The sequence below is a fragment of the Marmota flaviventris genome, chromosome 7 (assembly GCF_047511675.1).
Source record: "Marmota flaviventris isolate mMarFla1 chromosome 7, mMarFla1.hap1, whole genome shotgun sequence".
In the NCBI taxonomy this organism is placed as follows: Eukaryota; Metazoa; Chordata; class Mammalia; order Rodentia; family Sciuridae; genus Marmota; species Marmota flaviventris.
Window position 1 is genome coordinate 117,775,610 of NC_092504.1, and position 27,133 is coordinate 117,802,742.

General features: G+C 31.9%; 1 protein-coding gene and 1 pseudogene across 6 annotated transcripts in view; one reads left to right on the forward strand and one right to left on the reverse strand.

The window, feature by feature from the left end:
- Positions 1 to 27,133, forward strand: part of Fbxw7 (F-box and WD repeat domain containing 7) — a 185,917-nt gene that overhangs the window by 46,136 nt on the left and 112,648 nt on the right. For 3 of the 6 annotated variants that reach the window (XM_071614609.1, XM_071614612.1, XM_071614610.1), the window contains one exon: positions 14,812 to 14,859. The exons of 2 other annotated variants lie outside the window; for them this stretch is intronic. The gene's annotated coding sequence lies outside the window, so the exon portion shown is untranslated. Of the gene's footprint in view, positions 1 to 12,608; positions 12,677 to 14,811; positions 14,860 to 27,133 lie in introns of all 6 variants that reach the window. One more of the 6 variants, XM_071614611.1, reaches the window with a different exon arrangement.
- Positions 11,232 to 11,797, reverse strand: LOC114085421 (transcription factor BTF3 pseudogene; annotated as a pseudogene).

Consider the following 27,133-nt stretch of genomic DNA (forward strand, 5'->3'; position numbering starts at 1 on the left):
TCTCATTTACTCAACATAGTAGCTCTATTGTTTATGGTATTTCTGAAACCATTTCATATATTGTATAAGATAAGGAATTTAATTTAATCTTTTAATATTACTAGGAATCAAAGTTTTGTTTTAAGAGAATACAGACAAATATAGGATAAAAGGCACCAAGAAAAATCTTCAACTATCAAATTAATTGAAAATATGAATATCTGTATCCATCTATCCATCTTCCCTAATTCTGTCTACCAGAAAAGTTTCAAAGTGTGAACAATCTCCATAGTAACAGTTACACTCAGTATCCACATGTTGATCTTTAAGTACTATTCCCCAGTGAAAGGATCCAAGATTTACAGAAAAATAGATAATTGCAGTTCTTGGGGCCACACAGGAAGCAAGAAAACAAGGAATTGCTCAAAAATAGATGGATTACAGTGTAAGAACCAACCCAAAGGAATTCCCACTGGTCAAATCTGGAATAACCTGAGCATCAGTAAGGAATGAGTACAATTGATAACCGAATTGAAAAAACAATCCTTGATTCCAGAATAACAAAAAAGAAAACCCTTCTCTGTAGATTTGAGAAGCAATGTAAAACTAAAAAAGTATTAACTCCAAAGAAATAATCTAGTCAGAAACATCAAAGGATGCCAAAACCTTAGGGTGAAAAACTACTGGGAACAGGATATTTACACATAATGCTTAATTATCATCCCACTAATCTTTTGTTATTACAAAAGGGAAAAAAGTGCTTTTACAATAGAGTCTATAAGGTTCTTACTTGAAACAAGTCATCAGCTCTTCCAGTGGCACAACCTGAGTACCACATTCTTATGATGTAATGTAGAATGAAGTAACCTTTGCAGTATTCTTGCCCAATATGTTAATCCTGAATCCATTTAGATTTCCAAACTTATCTGTTGTTTCTGGGAAACAAAGGGAATTGTCAGATCATACTCTGGGAAACAATGAGACAAGTCTAGGATGTGTGGGACATTCTGTTAAGAAAACTGGCTGTCTTGTCCTCAGTGTATCAATGTCTTAATAAAAACAAATCTTTGTATAGGACTATTTTAGGGTGGGAGAGACCAAAGAGATGTAAAATCCAAATGTAAGGCATACATTTTGATTTGCTCTTGGATTTACTTATTCTCAAAGCTCAAAGAAAAAAAGATATCTTAGGGGACAGTTGAGAAAACTTGAATACATTAAATATTCAAGTTTTCTCAACTGTCCCCTAAGATATCTTAAAATACAACTTAAAAATTATCTTTCTTTTCCTTCCTTCCCTCCTTTCTTCCTTCTTTCCTTTCTTTTGGTTAGTTGTCTTATCCAGCGGTTTATTACATTTGTTAATAAGCTGTTTTAAAAGATACGTTTCACTCTTAAAGTAGTCTGTGATAAAATTAGTATATATAAAACATATATTTGTTATTTACATTTCTAAGCAGCACATTTCAGTTCATGAAAGATTATGCATAACTGTCTTCTAAAGTAGCTTGCTTAAAAGGACTCCCACCGTCACCAGTACCACATTCTAGTATATTTAATAGCTATATAACCAGATTTACTACTACTTTGTTTATTGTTTATTAGGTTACTGCTTTTAAGCCTTATTTTAGACCTTTAATTAGAGAATAGCAGTGACTAGGTTAACTACATTATTGTGAGGTTTTTATCTTGGAGAGCATTCTATTCCTTTAATTTTCTTTTTCCAACTTAAAGTACGTGTTCAACAGCAGCAACAACAAAATTAATCCAGTTGTGATGTCTTCAGAAAATGGCTAACAAACACATAATGAGGCACAGCAACATTAGCCATTAGGGAAGTAGAAATCAAAACCACCATGAGAGATCACTTGGCTATTATAAAATACATGGAAAATAACAAGTGTTGGTGAGTATGCAGAGAAAATTGGAACGTTCATGCCTTGCTGATGGGAACATAGAAAAATTATATCTGCTATGTAAAAAGGTTTGCCACTTTAATGACCAAATCATTTGAAATTCTACTTATAAATGTGTTCCTAAAATAATTGAAAGCAGAAATTCAGGCCAGTGTTCATAGCAGCATATTCACAATAATCAAAAGATGGAAATAACCCAAATATCTATGAACAAATGAAAAATAAATGTGGCATATAAAAACAGTGGAATATTATTCAGCCTTAAAAAGAAATGGAATTTTGTTAAAGCTGCAGCACAGAGGAACTTTGAAAACATTATGCTAAGTGAAATAAACTAGATAGAAAAGAACAAATGATGGTGGTATATAGTATTTATATCTAGAGTATAAGTACTCTAGGTACTTATGTGAGGTACCTAGAGTAAGCACATTTATAAAGCCAGAGAATAGAGTTTACCAGGGACAGGAGAAGAATGGGAAGTAATTGCTTAATGGGATAGTTTCTTTTTGGAATGATGAAAAAATTTTGGAAACAAATAGTGGTGATAGTTGTACAACATTGTGCTTGTATTTAATGCCACTGAGTTGTATACTTAAACTACTTTTTAAAAGTACTGTTGTTGTTTTTCTTTTTTTTAATGTTACTTGTGAAAAATCTTTCCAGTGCACTAGAAAAACTTAACTTTGCTGATTTCTTGCTCTTTCTTTGAATCTGTATTAAAAGTCTTATGTGCCTCATGATGCATGTCTGTAATCCTAGCATTTCAGGAGGTTGAGAAAGGAGGACTGCAAATTCAAAATCAGCCTTGGCAACTTAGGGAGGCCCTAAGGACTTCATGAGACCCTATCTCAAAATTTAAAAAAAAAAAAGGTCTGGGGATGTGGCTCAGTGGTTTAAGTACCGCTGGGTTCAATTTCTGGCATTCCTCCCATTCCCTGTCCAAAAGAAAAGTCTTAGGCGCTTGGAAATGTTATAGCTGTATAAATGAAAAACAATATTAGGAATGATTTTTAATCAAATACATTAGAGGAAAAAAATCTTGTAGTCATTCTTTCTATTTCATGTTATGTTACACAAAGTTAGATATTTGAATTTGTAGATTAAAAAGAAAAACTTTGTCCTTTTAGTCCTATAGAAACAAATCAAATTTGAAAAGGTTGTTTGTTTCTTAAGTTATAGACATAACACGAGATCAACAAGACAAGTAATATAACACAGTAGATTCTTACTGACCTGATCAACTTTAAGAACACCCTAAAGAAGTAAAAATATAAGCAAAACTGGGCAATGCTGTGATGACATTTCAGAAATTCAAAATATAAATATATAGTGGTTGAGCGTTGGGGGGCTTATTTTATTTTCTTATTTTCCTTTATTCTAGTTTAATATCTCTCCTTTCAAGTACTTTTATTGTATCCTTTTTCGATCATTAACTGCAGTTGCATTGAGGCATTTTCATTTGATTCTGTAAGGTTTACAGTGTACATGATATTTATTTATTTATTTCGTTTTATTTATTTATTTTTATGTGGTGCTGAGGATCAAACCCAGGGCCTCACATGCGCTAGGCAAGCGCTACACTGCTCTACCTCAGCCCCCACCACCATATGATGTATTCAGAGAGGGTAAAGGGAAAAGGGAAACAGCGAGCATCACTGGTGACAGAGGTGATAATTCTGACTAATATTAGCAGAGGTGACTGCTAATATTCTTCCAAATAGCTTTTTTTTGGAATCTTTTTTCAATATTGATTGTATACTTTTTATTTGGAATTTAGAGTTCCATTGGTAAGAACTCTGAAGAGTCTTGAGATTTTTGCACTTTTTTTGCAAACTTAATAAATGTTTCAGCCATTGTTAATGGATGCTGGTAGAAGACATGGGCCTCCTGAGTTGAAACTGAAGGATAATTTGTTATTTACAGCAAGTGATAGCAGTGGCTAAGAGTACATATTAGCTGTTTGGGGGCCAGTTTCCTGTGCCCCAGTTCCCATATAGCAGTGTGAGTAGAGCCATAGGACTCATTGTACATTGCGTAACAGGAGAGGAATCCTTGTCTTGAGAACCTGAATGGTTTATAAAAGGAGGTAAGAATGTTGTTCTTTGCTGTAGAGAGAGATGCTGTCTCTTCTTTCAAGGTTGTTTACTAGGAAAATATCCTAAGAGTGCAGAGCACAAGTCAGTGAGTTTCTTACTTCAAAGAGGTACAGAAACTTTGGAGTATCACAGAGAATTATTTCCTAATGGTATTTTCTACTCATTTCTATATTGTCTTCTGGCAATATTCCCCATGAGGACACAGTTCTAATTTGTCTGTCTTAGAGAGGACAGTGAAGTACCAATTTGTTTGCTTTATTATTGTTTAGAGTTCTTACTTGATTCTGGGTAAAGTATTTTGTCAGAAATGTGATTGCAAATATATTTTTTTCAGCCTGTGATCTGTCTTTTCACTTTAGGTCTCTTTAACAAAGCTAACATTTCTAATTTTAAAGAAGCTATTAATTTTTTTCTCTTATGAATTGTTTTACAAACTTTGCCTTACTGCATATTGTAGATTTTTCCTTTGTTTTCTTAGGCATTTTATTATTTTATGTTTCACATTTAGATTTGTGATCTACCTTACATTTCTATTTGTGTAACTCATGAGGTAGAGTTCAAATTCATTATTTTTGTTTATGGATATCCAGTTGTTTTAACACTCTTTCTTGAAAATACTGTCATCCCTCATTGAATTACCTTTGTACTTTGGTCAAAAATCTTTGACCAATACTTTGGTCATAAATTTGTAAGTATTCCTGGATTAATTCTGTTTATTGAACTACTGTCTGTTGTTTCGCTTAATATATCATTGTCTTGAATAATTTAGCTTTCTGGTTATTACTGAAATTCGTGTTAATTTCCCTAATTTTTTCTTTTCGTAAATTGTTTTGAATATTCTATTCCCTTTGTTTTTCCATGTAAATTTAAAAATCAGCTTGTTGATAATTAAAAAATAATTGGTCCTTTGTATCCACAGCCCCCCCCCATCTGTGGATATAACCAATTTCATATCAAAAATATTTAGAAGAAAAATTAGTCTGTACTGAACCATATGCAAAATTTTTTCATGTCATTATTCCCTAAACAATACCGAATCACAACTTTTTATATTGTATTGGGCATTAAAAGTAATGGAAAGCTAATGGTGCTGCGAATACTGTACTATTTATGAGAAAGCCGAGCATCTGTGGATTTTGGTATCCATTGGGGTTGCACCTGGAACCAGACCCCTCTCTCTATTCCCCTTTTACAGAGGGTTGACTATGTTCCTCTTGCATTTTTATTGGGTTTTATTCTACATATCAATCTGAAGAGAACTGATATTGTAACAATAGATAGACTTTCAATCTCTGAATCTATTTCTCCATTTTTTTGGTCTTTGATTATTATCATTAGTTTAATAGTTTTTAGCCTACAAATTCTAAACATATTTTATAGATATATACATAAGTATTTCTTTATTTTTGATCTCCTGTAGCTGCTACTGCATTTAAATTTTTCCCCACATTTTTTATTATCGCAGTATAGTTGTATGTATCAATGGAATTTGTCGTTACATATTCATGCATGCATGCATACATAAAAATTTTTGATGTACCAACTCATTGCTAGTATATAAAAATACAATGAATTTTATTGTATCTCATGACCTGTCAAAACTATATATTAGTTCTACGACTTTTTTCTTTGGATTTTCTTTGTAGGTCATCATGACTTGGAATAAAGAAATTTTTAAATTTTATTCCTACTTTCCTGAGTATTTTTAATCAGGAATGGATGTTGGATTTTGTCTAATGTCTCTTCTGCAGCTTGAAATGTAGTTTTCTTATTTAGGTTGTTAATGCAATCTATTACGTTGTTTGATTTTCAAATGTTGAACCAGCTCTGTATTCCTTTGTTAAACCGTACTTGGCTATGAGATATTTATTATTCATTTTCTATATTGTTGAATTAGATTTGCTTATATTTTGTTGAGGGTTTTTGTATATGTTCATAAGGGATTATTTTCTGATGTTTACTTATAATATCATGTTTTTTTTTTTTTTTTTTTTTTTTGCTATTTTGAGTTGAGAACTATTCTATTTTTGGAGAGAGATTATGTTTAATTGATATTTTTTTCCTGAATGTTTTGTAGCATTTGCTGTGAAACCATTGGAGCATATTTCTTTTTCGAAATGTTTTTAACTACAAATTTGTTTTCATATATGTATATATGTGTCTAAAATAGGATAATTTATATATATACACATATATGACAATTCATATTATCTGACTTTTCTTAAGTGTTAGCAGTTTGTATCTTTCAGGATGAAATGATTTACTTCATATATTTGTAGTCATAAAGTATTCCTTAATTATTAATGTTTCTAAGGTCTTCAGTGATATTTCTGCTTTCAGTCCTCATGTTGACAATTTGTCTTATTTTACTCTCTTGTTTTATGAGTTGGTTAGTCTGCCTAGAAGGTTTTCTATCAAGTTTATTTAGATACAGTTTTAAGGTTTGTGGAAATGTCAGAGAAAACATGGGAGCATAACTCTATGAATGTAAAGAACTAGCTTTTGTATTTATTAATTTTTTCTTTTCTTTCTTTCTTCCTTCCTTTATTTTTCTCCCTTCCTCCCTCCCCCCTCTTTCTTTTTCCCTCCCTCCCTCCCCCCTCTCTTTCTTTCTCCCTCCCTCCCTCCCCCCCCTCTCTTTCTTTCTTCTTGTAGTTCCGCCTTAATCCGTTGATTTCTACTCTTTATTATTGCCTTCCTACTGCTTGTTTTGAGTTTGCATTGGTCTTGTACACTTTCTTAAGGTGGGCACTTAACTGATTTGGTGCTATTTTTCTTTTCCTTTTTTAATATAGGCATTTAAGGCTATTAATTTCCCTCTAAGAACTGCTGAGACTGCATCTTATATATTTCCGTAATTTGTAATTGTTTTCTTCAGTTAGTTCAAAATATTTTCTAATTTCCCTTGAGACTTTTTTGATTTACAGGTTGTTTAGATGTGTTGTTGAATTCCCATATTTCATATTTTTCAGTTAATTTTCTGTCACTCATTTTTAGCTTAATTCCATTGTAAGCAGATAATATATTTTGTATTATTTCAATTCTTTTAAATGAGTTAAGGCTTATTTTATTTAGGTGAATGTTTTATGTGTACTTGGAGAGAATGTCTATTATATGGTAGGAATAATTTGTTTTTGAATGGAAAGAGAAAAATTTTTAATTTTCTTATAAGCTAGACCTTATATCCTAATTGCTTTGTAGCCAGTGGGGTAATTTCTAAGGGTACTTGGATTTAGAATGCAGTAATCCATTGCTTAATGACGGATATGTTCTGAAATATCCAGCAGTAGCAGGTTTCATTATTGTGCGAATGTGATAGTGTGTACTTCACAAACCTAGATGTTAGAGGTCAGTCATTGAATTTGGCCTCTTGGTACAAACATAAAATACACAAGGCTGCTACTAGCATGGCAGCACAGTAAGGTTTGTTTACACCAACATTACCACAAGCCTAAGTAATGTGTTGTGCTACACCACTAAGACTGCTACAGTGTTATTAGGCATTAGGAATTTCTTAGCTCTCTGATGATCTTGTGAGACCACCTTTATACATATGATCTCTTCTTGACCAAAACATTTTAATGCAGGGCATAATTATATTTGGTTCTGTGGTTGCCTTTTACTAACTATTATTTCAAATAAATTTCTATAGGCTCTTCATCCCTCTGCTGTGTTTGTTAAATAGTAAAGATGGATTTGATTTTGTAGAACTCTTCTGTTCTTTAGAACAGTATGTGTTGAATTTTGTAGTACAGGATTTAAGAGTTAATATGTTTACTCAGTTTTGTTTTTTGTTAATTTAATTTGAATAGTGTAATCTTAAGAGATTATGTGAGATATTAGGACTCCATAAAGATTTAATTTATTACAGAACCTGTTAATATCAAGGTGGACAGCAGTTTATGTTTCTAGATAAAGGTCATTTTTTGGGGGGGAAGGGGATTAGAACTCATCCAGTATTTTATTGTAGTAAATTAGTGATCAGCTGGGGCTTGAATTAATTTAAGGAATATGAATGTGGCAGAAGATGTAGATCACAGACTTTTGAAGTACTTTTGAAAATTTGCAATTGGAGAGAACTGTGAGGAATTTAGATACAGTTTTAAGGTTTGTGGAAGTGTCAGAGAAAACATGAGAGCAAAACTCTATGAATGTAATTATGTAGAAATGCAGATAACTTATGTTGATTTTGTTGTTGTTGTTGTTACTGTTCGGACAATTGGAACAAATCAGATATTTTTTAAAAGTACCATGAGTTTACTTTTTAATTTGCTGGAGTGTCTATGAGAAAGTTGAGGAATTCCTTTCAAATTGAGGTACTGTGTAAGCATTCCTTTGCGGTTTTATAGCAATCAAGCCAGATGCTTGGGGATAAACACCAAATGCTGTGCCTTCTTTGTTAAAGAAATAGAAATGCTGCATGTTTTTTTTTTTTTTAAGTGAAAATTTACATCTTTTACAAAAATTTGTTATGGCATGAGATTTTTAAAAGACATTTGAAGGATATAAAATAATGAAATTCAATTCTGTGTAAGGTAGAAGTAAACCATTGGTTTGTTTGTACTGGATTGATTTATGAAATATTGTAAGTAGACTAAATCAAATGGGTGATGGGTAATTTGAGAAGCAGTTTTTAATGTTTCTCCCAGGTAATTCAAGATCGGATCTCCATGTAACTGTAATATGTCCCTCTTATCCACAGGGAAAACATTCCAAGACCTCCAGTGGATATGTGAAAGTTCAGATAGTACTGAATTCTGTATATTGTTTTTTTTCCCCTAAAAGTTAAGAATTTTCACCTTTTTACATAAAGGAAGCACTTTATGGCTTTACTATGGTATACCTGAATTGCCAGTACCACTACTTTAGGGTTTGCTTCCATTATTAAGTAAAATAAGGTGTTATTTGGAAATAAGCACTGGGATACCAGTTCTTTGGTCCATCTGATAACTGGAATGGCTGCTTAGTGATTAATGGGCAGAAGTGTACACAGGATGGATACTCTGAAAAGAAGGATGATTCACATTTCAGGAAGAATGGGGTTTGAGATTTCATCACCCATCTCAATGACTTGCAATTTAAAAATTATAAATTATTAGGGGCTGGGATTGTGGCTCAGCCGCATAGCGCTCGCCTAGCGCGGGTGGGGCCCGGGTTTGATCCTCAGCACCACATAAAAATTTAAAAAAATTATAAATTATTAATTTCTGGAGTTTTCCATTTAATATTTTTAGTGGCCAGAACTCTTGATGAGTTGGACTCCCTTCTTTTATATTTACCAGTGTAGCTTCAAAAAACTTAAAATTGAAAACAACAAAAAATAGCAGTCTCTTAAGAAAATAAATTATGAACACCATTCAAAGATGCTAGATTTAAATTCTTTTTATTATTAATTAAAAAAAAATTTAACACATAAAAAGTGTAAATATTTATGGGGTATCATGTAATATTTTGATACATGTATGTGTATATATTATATAATGTTCAAATCAGGTAAGCATATCTACCTTTTCAAACATTTACTGTTTCTTTGTGGTGGAAGCATTCAAAATATTTTTTTAACTTTTTTGAAAATAACAGTATATTCTATTGTTAACTTTACCTGCCTGTGCAATAGCACATCAAAATTTATTTCTGTAAACTGTAACATAATACCTGTTAAAGATGCTAGATTTTAAAATAGTATTTATGTGATCATAATTCATAAACAGTCTTCATTAGATTTATTGCTTGATGAACAGGGTGTAATCATTGAATTCATTGTGGTTCTTTTGTTTTAGGGGAAGATTGCTTTGCTTACATCCTTTTAGTCTTCTCTGGTATTTTTATTATTATTAGAAATCATAAAATTAGGTAATTTCTCTTAATAAACCCATATCTGATTCTGTGGACTATTTAGGTATGGGATGGGACCTGTTGTCTTGACTTCATTTAGTCACTCTTGGCTTCAAAGTGGACTTTAAATCATGAACCATGATCCTAGTCCTTCTAGTCTTTTTTTTTTTTTAATTTTTAAAATTTTTTTATTTTAAAGAAATACATTCTCTGGGGAAGTTTCCTTTACATTCAGTAAGTTGGTTCTTCTCTTTTAGGAAGATAAGACAAACTTCTCATAAAGAAGGGATTTCCCCCTTTTTGTTCTTGAGTACCTTTAATATTAGTACTTGTTCAAAGATTGCCCATGTTGGTTACTTTATTTTATTTGTGGTAAAAACAAATCTTTTAGAAAGTTAAGAACCTTAAAGAAGCATGTTTCATGCTTGGGTGGGATGTGGAGTTAGACTGATTAAAAAAAAAATTAGTTTGGCAGTGGTTTTTCTTTTGTTCACTGTGTCTCAGGACTAACTGGATTGCTGGCCTTTTTTTATTCAGGAACTTTACGATTTCTGGCTGTTGCATGTTAGGAAAGGAGCTCTCTATCAAGCTAGATTCATATAGATAACAAACCCCAAGACTCAGGAAAGTTCTTGTGAGGTTTTGATACCAAATGAGGTTTGACCCCATGAAGGGGTGCTAATCTGAGGGGAAACCAAATTTCTAGCCTCTGGGAATTATTAAGAGAACTGACCTTTCCGGCCTTTAGGCCACCCTCCTCTCCTTCCTGAATTTTGTTATAGACTCAACAAAAACAACAAAAAATATCTGTCAGCCAAAGACAAACAGGTTGTTGTAATAAGTCACAAATCCTTATTTAAATCTAATAAAAGATTAATCAAATTACTTAATTTAGACAAAAGAATAGAAGTTTGTTAGATTAAAAAGAAATAGTGATTAGGTCAGTATAATTGAAAAGGTAGATAAGAAGAAATGGAACTTTTTATGTTTTTTACATAGGTACCATTGTAAATATCAACAAAAATTTTATGTTTATAAGAAGACTTATTTGCAAGGCTTTTTATTTTTCAATAGATGTAGAACACTTTTCTTGAAAAGGTATGGTCTAAAAAAAAATCTAAGTCTTCATTTTTTTTTTTAAACTAATCAAAGAACTCCATTAACCTTTGTTTCAAGAATTATTACCAGGCTTTTTTCAGCTTAATTAGCTGCATAGAATAAATGGTATAAACGAAAGCTGAAAAGAACTGCAGTGTTCAAGGGGCTTGGGCTTAAAAATGTTAGAGATCTAGATTTTATCAGATTCATATCATAAACAATTTTAAAAAACAGTTGTAGTATAAAATAGCAGCTCCCAGTAACTTCTTCAAGTTTTATTGGTCTTCTGAAGTTGACTCCAATCAGTTTACTTCATTTTTAGAATCTCATTAAAATTCTATACAAGATCTGAAACTTCCTCCCCGCCCCCGCCCCTCCTCCTCTCCAGTAGCGAGTAGTGCTCTTCCATCCATAGATTGTTGGGGCAGTGCTTCAGTCAGTCTCCTTAATTCAGTCAGACTTTCTGCACCAAGCTGGTTTAAGATGTTGAGTAGCAGTTCTGACAGCTGCTTTTATCTTTGCATGGCCTGTGATATGAAGGTGTTTTCTGCCAGAGATGCCTGAACTTGAAGGTTGTTAAAGTGGATCATTGTTCCTTGGTTTGTAAACATATTCACCTCTTTCATACCAGAGAGGATACTGTTTACCCTTAACTTCTTTAAAGACAACTGAAGCTTTTTAATTTTTATTATTATTTTTTTTAATCTTGGTTCAATGAACCACCTTTCTTCTGCAAGCAGTTCCTTTCCAACCAGTGTGTACTTGTGCCAGCAGTTTGGCAAATTTTTCCTGGCTCATGATAACTTCTTTAATCTTGTCAGAGTGAAAATGGGGGTCACCTGGAATACCAAGGTTGTTGCTCAGGGGTGTCATAGGTAGACCACCTAAGATTAGGCACACAAGTAGGGGCTCAAGGTGGCAAATAGAGGGAGACTGGAAGCAATCAAAAAAGTCTTAGATTTTCTAAACAATAGTGTCTAGTAAGTTTGCTTTAGTGTTTTTATGAATGCCTGGCTTGGCTATCTGGTTGCTTTTGAAACCAGTGTTCAAGCTAGCTATTAATGATTTAAAAATATTTGTGCAAAATCACATATCTATAAATTTAACTTGAGTTTGTTTAGGACAAGCATTAGAAAAATATATAGTTTTCTGTATTATTACAGGTTGAACATCTCCAGTTGGAAAATATGAAATCTGAAATGCTAGAGTATTTGGATTTTGGATTTTGGGGTTAGGAATGTTCATGTGGTAAAGTTAATGCAGATACTTCACAATCTGAAAAACTATGAAATATGAAATGCTCCTGATTCCAAGCATTTCAGATAGGGGACAACTCAACCAGTGATAGAAAATCATAAGGAATCCTTTGCTGGCAAAATTTATATTTGCATTGAAACTGCTTTTAAACTTTCTAGTATAAAATGACCAGCCATATTTAAATTACCTTTTGTGTAATCAATAGAAATAAATTGGAATACATTGTTAAGAAATTTTGAGATTTTCGAATTAGTGAGTTACATATTATTAGTGTGATGGCCTAGAGTTATTGAGAAGTAATTTTTGGTCTTTTTTTTTTTAATTTTAAAGACATTGAAGCATTATATGCATACAGAAAAGTATTAGTGAACTTTTCTATGTTGATGTACTTTTACAAAGTGAACACAATTTTTTAACCCCAACCCAGATCAAGGTATCAACTTCTCAGAAGTCTCCCTGTGTCCTGTCCCAGTCAATAATTCCTTCACAAGAAAGGTAATTAATTACTCTTCCTACTTTATAAACAGAGATATGTTTGGTTTATTGTTGAATTTTATAAGAATAGATCAGATAGTATGTGGCTTTTTTTTTTTTTTTTTTCTTTGCACTGGCTTCTTTGACACTGAGTTTTTGACATGTGGCATTTTCACTGTAGTTTAGGATTCCATTGTATGAATATACTGTGGTTTATTTCTCCATCCTAATGCTGTTAGATGTTTGGATTATATACAGTTTTGGGCTCTTAAAATAATGCTGATGTGATAATTCTTGAACATATCTTTTTGTGGGCATGTATAACTAGGAGAGTGGTATTGCTTGGTCTTTAGGAATTATATTTTCAGTCTCAGTAGGTACTTCCCAACATTCTCTGTTTGATCCATTTTACTTTTCTGCTCTAGTTTTTGAGAATGTGAGTTGCTGCATATTGTTGCTTATAGTTGTTATTGTCGGGTTTTTAGATAAAAAAAATTGTGGGTGATAGTATATATCATTGTGAGGTTAATCTGTATTTTTCTAATGATCAGTAATATTTAGCATTTTTTCTCATGATCTTTTTTTTGAAGTTTTGTTTGATCTTTTGGGTATCTTAATAATGTTTGTGTTTTTGTTCTTTTCTTTATTGTGGTATTTAGGATTGAATCCAGGGCCTTATGATAAGCAAGCAACCTTTAAGCTATATCCCCAGCCCTTGAGTGGTCTTTTTCTTGTTGATTTTAAACTGTCATAATATGTTTTGGATGAGTCCTTTGTTGGATACGTATATTGCTAATATTTTATCCTACTCTGTAGCTTGTATTTTTATTTTTTCAAAAGATACTTCCTAGTTGTAATGAAATCCAGTTTGTTTATCTGTGTCCTGTTTAAGAAATCCTTGCCCAGCTCAAAGTTGTGACAGTGTTCTCTTGTCATCGTTTAGCAGCTTTACAATTTTATGTTTAGCTCTCTTTTTCTTTTCCCTTTGTCCATGGTCTGTGGATAGATGTTGATTTGATAGATTCTGGTTTTAGCAGAAGTAGTCATAGGAAATCTATCAGGCTTACTCAAGAAAACATTTTTATTTTTATATGTGGTACTGCAGTTTCCAGTAATGTAACATTTTCTATTAAGATAGATGATTGTTATTCTGGTGATTCTTTAAAAGGAAATTTTAAACAGTTTTTTTTCCTGACTCTGAAAGAGGCAGTTTTATTTCATAACATTATGTTCTGCCTTACTTGCTGTGTTTTGTTTTTGAGGAGACATAATGGTGGTTTAAAAACATTGGGATGTGCAGTCAAATGCAGCTGCTATATTTAAGCAGATGACTTAGTCTATAAGGAATGAAGTGTTCAGAAAAAAGTCTGTACAAGTTTTTTTTCAGTTCAGAGTAAAGTGTTTGACAAACACTTAGAGTTCCATAAATATTTTGTAGTACCTTTATTCTTAAATTTTGATTAATTTGACTTGAGACTTGATTGAAAAGATTTGTATTCAAAGTTTATTATGAAATTATTTACAGCTAACTTTTATAATAGTAAATTCATTTGCCACTTTACATGTTTCTTTTTATTATGGACAAGGTATTTTGTTTACCTATTAACATAGAAAGGATTTTAAAATGCTTCCTCATTTTGACCTTTTGATAAAATCACAATGAGTTTATAAAATATTTTATCATTTCATTGGCTCTGCTTTGTAGAACTTATTGTTACATTGTTTAGGTGTTACTTAAAAGGTGTCGCCAGGTACCAGAATATGACAGTGTGTATTCAGTGTTAGAAAGAATTGAACATATGACTGATACTCCAAGAAGTTATTAGTATACTGTTCCCTTGATTTTTTAATTATTTATGTCTTATTTGTGATAGAACTCATTCTTTCTGTGTTCTAGTAAATGCTGCCAGTGTCTTGATAATCAGCTTTTCCATATGTTGCATATGAAATTTAAATTATTTTTAAAATTATGAAAAATTTGTATATAAAAATTTTATTATATGCTCAAGTTTCAGCATATGCTTTGGGTTTTATAGTGTTATACATAAAGAAATAACCCAAATATTAAATGGAATTCTTGGGTAGATTTTACAGAGTAGGTATAATTCTGAAGTTGAAAAAATATTTCTCACTTATTTATTTATTTTTTTATTTAGGGAATTTCTACCATCAGCAAGATTTTTAAAAGGCTATCTAAGTAATTGGTAAGTATTGAACTCCATGTTATACACTTTGAATTTTAGTTAAATTTATGCACGCAATATAAGGACATTTACAATAACCAGTGTTAAATTACAATTATAAATTATATTGCTTTTAATTTTTAACTGGGTTCTAGAATTTTTTTCTCTATGCCTTTTCTGATCTGCTTCTGATTCTTTCTACATGTTGTATCCAGAACATTCTTTTGGTGTGCAGCCTAAATATTAGGAAGTCCTGAAAAGAAATAGTTCTAGTGGGTAAGGAGTGGTAATACTTTATGAATGAAACAGGATTTTCCCTTCTTGGGATTTTGTAGTAGTTCTCCTTTAGTTGCCAAAACTAGTATGGATTTTTTCTTTTGCCATCCATTGTTTTGTTTATTAGGTCCCATTTGCTGCAGTGTACCAACCATTAATGTTGTCAGGCCTTATGCTGTTTCCTGTCTAGATTATCCCAATTTCTTTGTTCCAGGATTAAAATATGAAAAATTTTATGGGCCTATAGTAAAGCATCTCATAAATTTAGGATTTTATTAGATAAAGCTTTTACTACTTAATTTTTTACTAAAGATTGGTTAATCTCAGCATGTTTTATTTCAACTAAAAGTGTTTTAGATTTATGTGCTATGATGATTATATAGACGCAATAATGCGTTAGTTAATCTTGATAGATTTTAAAGTGATGAAATATATTTCAAAGATAGGAAGAAAGTGCTGAGACATTGGATAATATTGTGTCATAGTTTGAGGTTGTTTTTAATATAGTCAAAAGATTTTTAGAGATAAATAGGTTTATTTGATTAGCTAAAAGAGATTATAATTGTATGTATACGAAGAAATATTTAAGGATAAGTATTGGTTTCTTTTATTATTTTTTAATGTGTTTTGCAATAATACATATTTGACCAAATATTGTTTCTAAAACCATAATAATCATTGTGGATGCTTAAGTATTCAACAATTATACTATTATGTTTACTATGTATTTATAAAATAAGTATAACATTTTTAGGAGCAAATGATGTTGTAAATTGTTAAGCAGATTTCTACTACTTTAAAATGTAGTAACTGATTTCCGGGCACGTATTAAGTATAAAAATGACTTATTGTCATTTTTCCCTATTGATGCATATATTTCAGTTAGAGGGAATCAGTTGTCTTTGTATTACATATACTTATGACTCACATTTCATTTTTGCAACTTTATTAATTTTGAGTGACTTTTTTTTTTTGAGATAACAGTTCACATGCTAGAAAATTCTTCCCTGAGTATACAATTCAGTGATAGTTTAGTATATTCAGACTTGTAGGATCATTACTACTACATAAGCTTAGGATGTTTTCATCACTCTTGTCATGTCCTCACACCTTCACACCTCCACACCTCCCAGCCCCAGGTAGCACTTAGTAGCCTTTCTGTTTTTATGAACATTTTATAAAGATAGCATCATAAAATATTTATCCTTTGGTGTCTGGCTCCTTTCACTTAGCAAAATATTTTCAGTTTGTAGTATGTATCAGTATTTCATTCATTTTTATGACTGAATAATATTCCATTTTATATATATATATATATATATATATATATATATATATATATATATATATATATATATATACGCGCACCACATTTTGTTTATCTATTCATCAGACGATGTATTCACTATTAGGAATACTTCTTCTGTGAATATACTTGTGTAAGTTTTTGTATGGATATGTTTTTATTTCTTTTGTGAACATATTACAAGGGAGGTTTTATTAAAAAAAAAAAAACAGCTACAATGTGAAAAAACTTAAGCAAAATCAGCTATTGCATACCATAAAGGAGACATTGTTTGCAGTTTGAGTTCAGACAAACCTAATATAACAATACAAAACAAATACCAAATAGCCCTTTGATCTATATAAATGGGGTGGATTTTTCCAAGTAATGGGATGATTTTTTGAGTGTTTGAGGAACTGTCAAAATGACTGTGCCATTTTATTCTCCCACCAAGTATGTGTGAAGGTTCTAGTTCCTCCACATCCTTATAGGCGTCTATTACATTTTAGTCATCCTAGTTGGTGAGAAATAGTATCTCTGTGATTTTAATTTTCTTTTCTATGACTTTCTTTTGTGTGGTAGGCATCATTTCATGTGCTTTTGACCATTTGTTTGCCTTCTTTGGAGAAATATCTGTTCAAATCTTCACCAGTTAAAACTGGGTTGTCTTTTAAAATGTTGAGTTATAAATGTTCTTTATATGTTCTAAATACTAGACCCTGACCAGATCTGTGATTTGCAGTATTTCCCCCTATTCTGTGGATTACCTCTTTACTTTCTTGATGGTGTCATGAAGTCCAGAAGTTTTAAATTTTGATTAAGTTCAGTTTATCTGTTTTTTTTCTTTTGTTTCTTGTACTTTTGGTGTCATATTACAAATTTATTTTTAAATAAATATTCATTGACAGTCTAGGTCTATGACAAGGGTTTAATTATCATAGGACTAAAAAAACACGGGCGTTTTCTGTGTTTGACAGCGAAAGCCCAAAGGAAGCAATTATTCTTGTATTTGTGCTTCAATTCCTCAGCTAATTGTATTCAGCAAACCTTATGTTTGATCCCATGTGTTACAGTGAAAATATTATTTGTGTTGTGATTTGTTTATTAATATTAGTATTGTGAATTTATGTTTAGTTTTTTGGACTGGAGAAAGGAAGGGTCTTTTTTAATAATTTATCACAGTAATTCTAACATGTGATTTCATATCTTAATGATTGCCTTTTAAGTTTAAATTCTTTTTATCTTTTCTGTGAAGAGGGAATAGATATTTAGAATTTTATTGATTTTAATTTTGTGCAGATTATGTGTAGGCAAAAGTATTTTGAATTTTTGTAATTCTAGCTATGGAGTAAATAAAAATTTCCTCTGAATTATTAAGTTCATATCTTTTTTTTTTTTGGTACTGGGGATTGAACTCTGGGTCACATAATCATTGAGCCACATCCCCAACCCTTTTTATTTTGAGATAGGGTCTCGCTAAGGTGCTCAGGGCCTTGTTAAGTAGCTGAGGCTGGCTTGAAACATTGGATCCTCCTGCCTCAGCCTCTGAGATGCTTGGATTGGTGTGTAACACTGCAACCAGCTTAAGCACATATCTTTAACATTTTTATAAGACCAGTTTAATTTCTTATTCTCATTATTATGTGACTTCTGCTCTTGAATGAGAAATGAACCACATGAGATTTGTTTTTGCCTCTTTTTTTGACTGAGTACATTTCTCAACTTGCATGTGGATTGGGTGGCCAAAAACTGGTTTGAGATATCAGAAGACAGAACATGGGGCTGACAGAACAGTTAAACTTTAGTAGAGAGAAACCCTGAAAGCAAGATAATATCAGAGGAAATGAGCCATACGTCTGAGTATCATTTCTACCCAGTTATGTGGCTGACCACCAAATTATGAAGGGGCTGAAATATCCTCCAGGGTTTTGCTACCCAGCCCTTAAAAGTTCACTCTTAATAGAGCTGTTTTAGAATGGAATTCCCTGTGTGTCCGACTATATGATTCTCTGAAAGTAGAGATGGGACTGTGGTAGCAATCCAGCATGGTATGATTATGTTCTCATTTTTAGTTAAGTAAATGGTTGTATATGACATGATTTGCCCAATATAATATTGTTTGCTGAGAAATGTTTGTCTCGCCTGGAGTTCAGATGTGTTCACTTCTTAATAGTGTCTCTGTGCTATGATGGATCATGGACAGCTGATCCATTCTTTTTAGTCACCTAAGTGGATACATATTGTCTACCTCTTGAGTTCAGAATGTCAAAATTTGGCAAGTGAAAATTTTGATTAGATTGTCTCCCAGAGGGTGAACATAGTTGCGCCAGTAAAGTTTATTTTTGAGCCCTTTGTCAGTCTGCTTAGAAATATGAATGTTTTAAATATCAAGTTATTGATAATTTCCTGAACATTTGCTCTCTTTTCTTATAGGCATGGAGAGGGTAGGGGTAGAGGGAAAAAATCCCACTGGAAACTGAGTATCATTCAATTTCATCTTGCATCTGGGAATCCTAAATTCTACAGTATAATTGTGTAATAGCTTTTATCTTTTAAGTGTATTTTAGATTCTTTAATTCATTTGTCTCCAGATTGTTTATTAGGATTCTACCGTAAAAATAGGCTTCAGATTTTATTTTCTCTACCTCATATTCATCTTCTAAGTTTTTAATTTAAAAAATTTAGGTTTATTGAGATATAATTAATGCATAATTTGATGACTTATTTATGTACACATGAAACCATCATTAAATTTAAGGTAGTGTGTACATTAACCTTGAAAGCCTTTTTGTAACTTTGTAATGTCCCCTTTTCTCCCTTCCCAGGCAACCCTTAACTTGCTTTCTGTCACTATAAATTATTTTTCTACAATGTTATATAAGTAGAATCAGATAATGTGTCTCAAGTCTGGCTTATTTCCTCCTGCTTAATAAATCTGAGATTCATTCATATTTTTTACATGGACTATTAATACTTTATTTTTGTTGGGTATTCCTTTTTTTTTTTTTTTTAACCTTTTTTCATTTACCTTTTGCTAAATTGGGTTGTTTACCGTTTTTGGCTGTTACGGATAAAGAGGACCCAAACATTTGTGTGCAGTTGTTATGTAGACATATGTTTTTATTTCTCCTGAGAGGAATGGCAGAGTAATACAGTAGGTGTATGTTTTCCTTTATAGGAAATCACCAAACTTTTCCAAAGTGGTTGTATCTTACTGCTAACAGTGTGTTTCTGCTAGCATCTAGTCATTCAGAGTCCTCAGAACATTTGTTGTGGTCAGTTATTTTAATTTTACTTGTTTTAGTGGTTAGGTAATGACATCCCATTGGGGCATTATTCTCATTTTCCTAATGAATAATGATGTTGCACATTGCTGCCTATGTGTATTTGCTATTCCTGTATCTTCTTTTGTTGAAACATTTTCTCAAATGTTAAAAAATTTTTTGGGGGGTTGTCACTGAGGTGCGAGAGTACTTAATATAGTCTAGATATAAGCCCTTTGGACAACTATTTGCAAGTTTTTCTGAGTTTGTGGCTAGCCTTTTTATTTTTTAAACAGTGTCTTAAGTTCAAAAGTCTTTTATTGTTTTCCTGAAGAACAGTCTATACTTTTACTTTTGTCTTTTGTGCTTTTAGTATTGTATTTTGGTAAACTGAAAGATGTCCACCTTATAATTTCCAAAAACTGTGTATTTTATCTTACATGGCTGAAGGAACTCTGCATACATGATTAAATTAAGGACTTGAGATGGGGAGGTTATCCTGGATTATTCAAGCAAGCCAGTGTAATCAGAGAGTCCTCATAAGTGAGTGAAAAGGTCAAGGCAGACAAGAGATGGGAGACTAATGCACAGGCTGCAATGATGTGCTTTTGAAGCGGGAAGAACGGACCAAGAACTAAGGAATTCAGATAGCTTTCTAAGCACTAACCAGAGCAAGGAAAGAGATGAACTTTGAGCTTCTGGAAAGAATACTGGTCTGCTAATACCTTGATTTTGGTTCAGTTAAACTGATTTTGAATATTTGGCCTTAAGAACAGTGTAAGATAATAAATTTGCTATTCTATGCTACCAAGTTTGTGGTAATTTGTTACAGCAGCCATAGAAAGCTAATTTTAGATTTTGGTACCTATATGTGGAGCACTGCTGTAACAAATGCCTAAAAATGTGGAGTGGCTTTGAAATTGGGGAATGGGTTTTGAGGAACATGAAAGAGAAAGCCTAGATTGCTTTGCATTTACTATTGGTAGAAAAACAGATGTTAAAGGTTTTGCTTGTGAGCCCTCAGAAGAGAGAGAGAGGCATGTAGAGAAAAACCATACCATTCTAGAGGATGGTGAAATCATCAAAGAACACTGTTGGAGGAAACATGGATGTTAAAGACCCTGATGATGAGGACCCAGAAGAAAGTCAGAAGCATGGTCAAGAATTTTTTTTTTTTTTTTTTAGAGAACACCCAAATCCTCATAAACAGAATGATTGTGGAAGTGAGAATGTTAAAAGTGCTGCCACTGTTGACAGCTCCCAAGGAAATGAGGAATATGTTAGTGGAAACTGGAGTTAAGGAGATCCTTGTTAGATACAAAAAGCTTACCTAAATTCTATAGTTTATACTAGCTCTATTCTGTCTTATGTTGGTATGGTAACAATCGCTTGTGTATAAATTTGTTGTTCTATCTGTACTTGCATAAAGTAGTTTTAATTAGTGTGATGGTTATATTTTTACATAAATTACACTAATGTTTCAATAACATTTTTTGAGCAAACATCTTAGGTAGACTGCATATATTTATTCTTGAAATACCTTTATCACTAAAGAAAGACATTTTGTAGCTTTCTTTCGTGTGAACAGATATGTAAAAAAGTATATTTGCTTTAAAATTCTGGATTTCCCTTTTCATTTAAATATTTTGATTTTATAATTAAAATGATTATTTTGCAAAAATACATACATTAGTTTCATTTAGCTTATTATTAAAGAAAATTATTTTGGAATTTTGAGGTTTACTTAGAATAAGTTTAAATGGTTATGTTTGTTAATGTGTACTATTTATTAGTGGATGTTAATTTTTTCTTCTGGATTCTAGATTTTGTTTACTTGGTTTTTGGAAGGAGATATGTAAAAGTAATAATTACTATATTTTGAATCATCATTAAGTTGAAATTCAGTGTTGAAATTTAAAGTAAAATTCAGTGCTATTTAGTGTGGACTTCCTAAATATTATAGTTCCCTCTTCTGTCTTTTCTGAGCTACTGCACCATGTTAATTTTTTCAGATTTTTTTTTTCAACAAGTGTTCCAAAATTACTGGTAGCCTTAAATTTTTATTTCTCTGGAGTTAGAATTCCTGTGTTTGTTAATTATATTTCTGATGAGGTTAGAATTTGGAGTTTAATTATCAAAAGTTATTTGTAGGAAATATGGGAGATTGGGCTACAAGATAATGACACAAAACCACATGGACAGTTACATAATTTGAGACAACTAAAATGATTTTTGAAAGTCAGTGACAGGGGAGAAAAGAGGACCAATTGAGTTGCTTTTAAGATTTAAGATATATAGTAGCCTTATGCAAGGAGGGATTCTCCTTTAGATTCTGTTTAGATTAAGTTAGGTAGAAAAGACATTTTTGAGACATTCTGGAAAAGTTAAAAAATATTGACTTATTAGTTAAGATCGTGGAAGTACAGTTAATTTGTTGTGTGTGTAGGATGATTTTGTGAGTATGAAAGGCTCTGGCCAAATTAAAGATCCATAAGGATGTATGAGGGCGAGAATGGTATTGACATGATGCCTGGGATTTGGTTTAAAATACCTTAAAAAAGAATCAAAGATAAAGCAGTACTGGCACTATTTTGAATAAGTATTGATCATAGGTGATAAGTGTGTAAATAGGGGTTCATTATACTCTCTTCTTGCAGATATTTGAAACTTTTCATTTAAAAAATTCAAATTTTTATTTACTGACAACACATGTTTTTGCTGGCATTACTCTCAATATTTAAAAAATGTTCTTAAAATTAAAAAAATTATTTACATTTCGATTAAGGAAATGAGACTTCCTAGTCATTTCTTTCTTCCTCCTATATTTTTTTCTTCTTGGCAGTTGGCACCATCTGCTGTAGTAAATATTTGTTTTGTTTGTTATGTATCTTCTCCCCTGGAAATAAGTTCAGTGAAGCCAAAAGAATTTTTTGTCTCTCTTGCATGTTGCTACATCTTCATTACTCATACCTGCTTAGCACATGGGAGATACTTAAATATTTGAAGAATGAATGAATGAATGGGAATCATAAGTCTAGAGAAGACTTGGGGTTTGGCCAAGGAGAGGACCAAAGAGAGTCTGTTTGAGAATTAACCTTTAAGGGACGTAAGGGGAAAATGTAGCTAATACATAACAATTGAAGATAACATCTGTCCCATTTTTAAAAACTATATAGCCTTAATATATCAAGCATCCAACATATTCTTAGCAATAGGAATTACTATAAATCATACTGCATCCCCCCTAATCATCTTCTCTCTCTCTCTCTGAGATAGGATCTCACTGTATTGACTGGCAGATCTCCTGGCACTTTCATATATTCTTTAATGTGTGTCTGTATTGTGTGCTTTCTCCTTAGTGTATTTATCACTGAAGCTAATCCTATTTGGAGGTGTATTCATTTAAAGTTTATTTCTTCTCTGGAAAAAAATTATTTAAGATTAATTATTACATTGGCAAAATGAGTTCAGAAACTCATATATATTTTCTTTTAATATAAAACCATCATCTCACATTTTCCTTTTTCCTTCAATGAACTTTCATTATTTTTCAATGAGTGAGTTTTTTTTTTAAATCTTACTCTATGGAAATCATAATTTTGATTATCTACTACTTTAAAAAATAGATGGTAGCACTTTTGTTAAATACATCTGATAATAATTGGGCTCATGTATTGAAAATGACAGCGAAAATTCAAAAACATTTTATATTTGATATCCTAAAATGAGTATTACTTTTTTTATAACAAATGTATGCCTTGATTTAAGAAAAAATGTGTGCAAACGTTTCTAATGAATCTCAATTTGTTTTGGTCTCAGGACACCTTTAAACTCTTAAAAACTACTGAAAACCCTAAGGAGCTCTTTAAAATTGTGGGTTATGTCTTTTAATATTTACCCTATTGTAAAATAAAAATAAAAAGTTTAATATGTATTGATTTATTAAATTCATTGAAAAATAACATCCAATTACATGTTCATACAATTAACATGTCTTTTGGGGAAAATTGCTATATTTTCCTGAAAGAAACAGAAAAAAAATTAATGAAAAGAATGGCATTCTTTTTCATTTCTGCAAATGAATTTAAAGTCTAGCTTAGTGGAAGACATTTGTATTCTCATTTGCCTCTGTGTTCAGACAGGTTGGATATTACATGCCATGTAGTCCGAGTAAAACTTTACTTTATATATACTCGTAAAATAGATGAGAGTAAAAACATAAGAGACATCTCAGTATTATAAAAATAGTTTTGATCTCATAGAGTCCATATAAGGGTCATAAGAACCCACAGGTCCACATTTTGGGAATTGTTGGAGTCTTCTCTCAAAGGGTACTATATATGACAATATATGGTTATTTTTAAATGAAAGAATAATTGTTTTTTTTAAATACAATAATATCAGTCAGATAAGTTTTTGACATTTAGAATTACTTGCAGTTAAGGGAGAAAGTATCTTTGAAATGCCATTAAGCTTATTGAAGAAGTAGCATGATACTTAATTTTCATTAATGAACAAATATTAATGTCTCCTCTACTTTTTAAACATATCTATGGCTAAATTTAAATACTGCTTTTTTTTGTAAGCAATATTATGCTGCTTTTTGGATAATTTTTAATGGCTTATCTTTGTTGGTTTGCTTTCTATCTAAATAGAGAATCAGTAGTACATTAAATTAGCTGACATGGAAGGAAAATTATAAATAATGAAAATAGCTGTTATTGCTTACAAGCTAGTTTGGTTAAAAATAATCTGAGAGACAAGGGATATTGGTGGGGGTGACAAGGAAGATGAAGCATTGCAAGTCGAGATATTTCAGAAGCATTCTGTTCTTTTGGATATTTTATTTCATGGTTTCGTTCAGAAACAGTAGTGATGCTGAGGAGCTAGTAAAATAACTTATTTTCATTAAGAGAAGTATGCATTTGGTAGAGTTGTTTCATTGATACTTGTCTGTTAATATTAGACAATGATTTATTTATAGGCTTCTGCTAATTATAAAATTCATAAAAATATCAAGCTATTAAGGGCATGTTGTACATTCATTGGCAATATAAATTGTGTCAGATTTTAATACTTGGTACTTATTTTTACATTAGCATGATGTATTAATTTTTTTATTACCTCTTTCAGCTTCCCCATCTCACACATTTGCTAAAGTAATGCATCATCAGCAATAGGACCTTTTTCCCTAACGTGTCTAACATGCACCTGAGATTATCTAGAGCAGAGCTATAGCTAGATTTTAGAAGTTCTTTTGTTAAATCATATAAGAAACTTAAACTGATAGTACTTCATGTTTTCCATATAAAGTGCTCTTTCGATGAATAGTTTGTATAGCAGCAGCACAGCAAAGGCAGACTTCTTGGCAATAACAGCACAATTGCATCTGCAGATGAGGCTTTAAAATTCTGTGCAGCAGACAGTACCTCCAGCAGGCGAGTAAAAGGTTACTGCATTATTTTGCCTGTTTGTTTCCATAGACCTTATCTACAAAAGGTTTTTTTTTTTTAAAATCAGTGTGAAGTGCATGCCTGTTTTTTTTAGATATTCTGGAAGAATTGATTTAAGTATAACATGAATATCAAAAGGGCAGTACAAGGTGAAGGCAGAGGCAATACTGGCTCTTTTAGCTTTAAACCAGGGAAGAAACTGAGCACAATACATACACAAATGAGGAAGCTTTCAGTGCCACAAAAAATATGAAGTTTTAAAAATATATATTTTAAATGGAGATGTTTTATTACATTCAGTTTCTTGACCATCTTTTCCCAAAAAGGTGTTGTTTACAAGGATTGGCAAGTCACAGGTCTGTGACTGTTTATTAAGTTATAATTATTTGAAGTATGATTATTTGAGATGGTGAAGTATTTATAGTAATGTGATATTCCTTGTTGTGGGTTATAATTGCATGATGTAAATAATTATATTATTGGGAAAGGTAGAATGCTTAAATATAAAAGATACTAGAAAATGGCTAGCATTCTTAATACTATTTCTTATGTTTTTGAGTGGTTTGTGGTATTAAAAAAATCTAATGAAATGCAAATAACCAAATGAGAAGATTCAATAATCAAAACAGATTCTTGATGGCTTTTTACTTATTTTTAATAACCTATCTAGATAGCCACATGTCTTTTTCTTCTTATTAAAACTCTTTTAACATTTATGATAGCAGGGGCTTCCTTGGACTATCTTGCTGTTTATTTTTATCATTATCTGCACTGTTATTTTTCTATAGGATTGTATTGCTCATTACTTCTCAAGTCTAAGCACAGTATTCAGAAGGATTTTTTTACTCTGCGTCTTAATCAACCACCCTCCTGCCCTCTCCCACCAACCCTTAAAGATGAGCTACTTTGTGTAGCTACTACCTAAAATTTGTTTGCTAAGAAAATACTTAGGTTTATGTTTCTGTTTCTTACTCAATTTTATATTGAATAATAAGATTGAAAATAATTCTGTAAATTAATCTATAGTATAGAAATAAAATCAGTTGATTTTTCTTACTGTGAATATTTGGCAGGCTTCTTGAATTGTAGAGTCATAAAAGGTCAGCAGTTCTGATTGGTAAGTTAAAGAATCCGTTCAGTAATTTGCTCCCTGTTGTTTCTCAAAGCAATGCTGCAGCAGTTCTTTTCCAGATATTGAGCGGTTCTTGAACGGTGTGTGTGGGGACAGCAAGGGGTGGGGCTCATTCCTGTTGGTTGTTGAAATAGTGTGCATTTACAAAGGGAACAGGTTGGATAGGCTGAGCTGAAGGAGTAGGCAAACAGATCTAAACTGATGGAAGACAGAAAGAGTGGTTAGTATAATTTTTAGGATGTCTTACCTTGAGTTTGTTCCTTTATTAAGTACTTGGGCTTTAATATAAAACAGTTTGAAATATTAAAGCACCTTACCTTCTGTCTGAAGAGTAGCTAGGAGACTTCTGTTTCTAATATCCAGTTTTTCTTGGCGATGAGTTTGTGGCTGGTATCATCTGTGGGGAAGCTGTTGTTTTATTCTTTTTTAGCAGTGTTTCTTTTAGCTGGAGAGCTGCAGAATGAGGCAGTTAGCCAATTTTGAGTATATACGGGACATTACCAGTTCTGATTTTTTAAGTCAAATTCTCATCTAATGAGCAAGTCAATGTGTGGCTGTGGCTGCAGCATTATTTCTTCTTTAATGAAGAGGTTGAGCCGTTCGACCTGCTGCTCCGATCTTTTCTCTTGTAGCCATACATCAGACCAGTTGCAGAGATTATCCATCGAATGTCCCAGACAACCAAAGGTAACTACATAGATTTATTTCAAATAAAAATATACAATTAAAATGGCTGCATTATAACTAGGGCCAAATGATTAAAAAGAAAAGACCAATTAAAGATGTTCTTAGCAGTTTTCTTGACCTTGCAGTAGCTATCCAATATCATTTTGTCATCATCAGATTGTGTAGCAATGGAAATGCACTGCAGTAATTGATTTTGTAA